The sequence below is a fragment of the Myodes glareolus genome, chromosome 4, assembly GCF_982192425.1.
Source record: "Myodes glareolus chromosome 4, mMyoGla1.1, whole genome shotgun sequence".
In the NCBI taxonomy this organism is placed as follows: domain Eukaryota; kingdom Metazoa; phylum Chordata; class Mammalia; order Rodentia; family Cricetidae; genus Myodes; species Myodes glareolus.
Window position 1 is genome coordinate 41,893,307 of NC_142029.1, and position 3,378 is coordinate 41,896,684.

Consider the following 3,378-nt stretch of genomic DNA (forward strand, 5'->3'; position numbering starts at 1 on the left):
AAGTTTCTTTTAAAAAGCAAAATGTAAAAAAGCTTCCCATCCAAAAATATTTCATTTCTATGGCTAAGTTTGGTAGAATTAATATTCCATTATTATATTGAAATTGATTTTGTTGTAACATTATGAATGATTTAACAAAATTAAATGACTAGAGATATTAAAGATAAAAATGTTAACAGACACATATAATAAGCAACTAGATAGTGATACTGAGTGAGAATAGTCAATGCTATATTACAATTTCACATTGTTTACTTGTAACATTTAAAAGGTCAGAAATCTATATACATAACCTATAAACTATAAGTACGAGGCAGTGAAGGTCAGCATCTAGCAGTCTAGAAAAGGTGTTGTGCAATGTGGTTATTACACTCATGGACCTAGCTCAGGGAGCAGGGAGCCCTGTGAGAGAAAATATTTGCAATCTCCTACTGCCATCTCATGTAGTGTCTTGTCACTGCATGGTACAAAAGAGGAAGATACATGAAGAGGAACACAGAAGCACCTTCTAGAAACTGTATACCAAACTCATGCTCCTCACACAAAAATTAAAATATTTCATCCCATAAAAATTAAATGTTTGTTGTCCCATTTTCCACTGTAATTACATTTAGACTTTTTAAAAAATAAAGCCACTGGGCAATTTATTTATAATTTCTTCCCTATTGATTTCTTGAACTTATTTATGCTGGTCATATATACTATATTTTACATCTGGTCTACTGTAATGTAAAATGCTGGGTAACACTGCACATTAACCAGATGCATGAGTAACACAAAGCCCAAAACTTTTAAATGAATAACAAACCAGAAACAAAGTGCAGCTCTATTCTTTAAATAGAATAGGTGGGCAAACATCAGTATGCCAAGCATAAAGCCAACAAATTTACACCGCGTTTTAATGTGTCAACTGTACTCAATGCCAAAGGTTTATTTTAAAATCACACTGCAAATGCAGGCCTGAATTTGTGATAGCTTTTTTATAAATTCTAAGAATTCCTGTTAAATCCATGTCTCTAATGAATTACTCTTCAATATTCTCTTACAAACTGGAAAGCTGTGGGGCAGAGAATCTTCCTATTTTTATTTCATTACCTAATAAAGACATCCTATTATATATATGAATTAGGAATACTCATACACACACACACACATACACACACACACATACACACACACATACATACATACATACACATACATACACACAGAGACAAGTAACCATAACTTACAGAAAAGAATTTGTGTCTCCAAGCAGACTGTGCTTCCTTTGACAGTAATCCTACACCATCAGTTCTAATAACCTGCAGCTAGCCACTCTGCCCTCCTCTGATAGTAACCCTACACCATCAGTGCCTGATGACTTGGCCACTTCTCCACTCTGCCCTCCTCTGACAGTGACCCTATACCATCAGTCCCTAATGACCTGCCCAGCTCTCCACTCTATCTTCTGACAGGGACCTGACACCATCAGTTTCTGATGACCTAGCCAGTTCTCCACTCTGCCCCTCCGCACACTCTGGCTTTTGTCTTCATGTTTGTTACCTCGCAGTCACAAAACAGCGACTGTGGTTCTAGATATTAAATCAGTATCAAAGTTGGGGAAAATGATAGAGAACAGCACCAGATGCTTCTCTCCCTTATTGCTATTCATCTTACTGGTGAGAATTATATCACCACATCTAACTGCCAGAACTAAGAAAGTGATTATTCTGTTCATCACCATGAATCAAATTAGAAAAATATAAGAAATAATGAAGAGTAAGGAGAACAATGTCTCCCAAGAGCAGACATTAACTTGATCTATAATGTGATTTTAGATTCAGATAGTAGACTCGGTTGAAGATCTTTTCTGTCTTTTTAACATAAAGCAGCACTGGGCAAAGAGTCTGGGAAAGTACATAGCACAGTTAGCAGATGTGTGTAAGAGAAATCTTCCAATGTAGTACCATAGACAAGAGAATCAATAATAATATTAGGAGAAAACAGAAGAAACTGAAGAACTTTGTCTAAAATGAGCTCTGTAGTACATTGTCCAGTATAGAGCGTTGCCTTCCTGTCCCAAGATACTCAGACCATAAATGTTGCCACGGATGAAGCTGCTGCCCAGTAGAAAAACTATACATGGCATGAGTAGCGTATCAAATGAGAAGTCACTGGCATGGATCCAAACAACAGAGCAGTCTGAAAGGACTCTACAATGGGGCATCTGAAATATTGATGTCTGTTAAGGCAAAATTGGGACACATGGAAATGAACAGGCAGATTTAAAACTGAATCAAGCATTAGTTTTGCAAATAACTATAGCAGAATGGAAATAATTCTTAAATAACATTGATTTTGGAGGAAAGGTGAAAAGGATTCTCAACTTTAGTCGAATGTTCAGCAAAGTATTTTGCACTTGATATATTTTATGAAAAAAATTATAAACATGAATTAGTGATCTCTTCAAAATCTTGTCTTTGTAAGATTTTCAACTTGAACAAATAAGATCCCTCCTGATTACCCATAATAGGACATGGGTGGTTACGAAGGAGAATAAGAGACTATGTTAGAAAGTTGCATCCAATAATATACATGGGTACCTAAGGCAAGCAGATCTGGAATTAAGGCCAGCAGGTGCTGCAAAGTTCCAGGCAAACTTCAACTGCAGAGCAAGACCTTACCTCATACAAGTTTTGTTTATATATATAATGTATATATTATATTGTTTTATAAAATATAGAAATAATATGTGATAACTCAATATTATATCTAATTATATATGTGATATTATATGTTATATATATATTATATGTATATTTTTGACACACAAGATTTGACCCTTCCACTTCATTCCACAATCTCAAAATGGTCTTTTGTGTAATTCACAGAAAATACATGAAAAGTAAAAAGGGCTCCAAGTCATTTGTAAGAAGAAATCAATATTTAAAAAAACTACTGAATTTTGAATACAGGACTAGGGAGCAGAGATCATTCAACCCAAAACTGTGTTTCTCTGTGGTCCTGAAAGTCTCCAAAATATCCTTGCAGAAAAGACTGTAGTAAACTACATAAGGACACCAATCAAAAAAAAATATCTAAGGGGCAGAATTTTGGAAGCTCTGAGGATGGGAACTAAGGAATACTGCAGAGTTTCAAATTTTCAGAACATTGACGAATAATCTTTCTACATTAATAAACTTGGGAAGTATTCTAATCATGCAAATTTAAATGAGTTTTAGAAAAAATATTAAAATCCAAGACATTAAAAATTGTCTAATAGGTAGAATACCAGCATTATAAGCAAAATTAAAGGTCTTATTTCATTTCCCATTGAAGAGACATAACTGGTAATGTTGAAGCTCTTTTTACAGCATATTCAAGGTATTTTAGGAG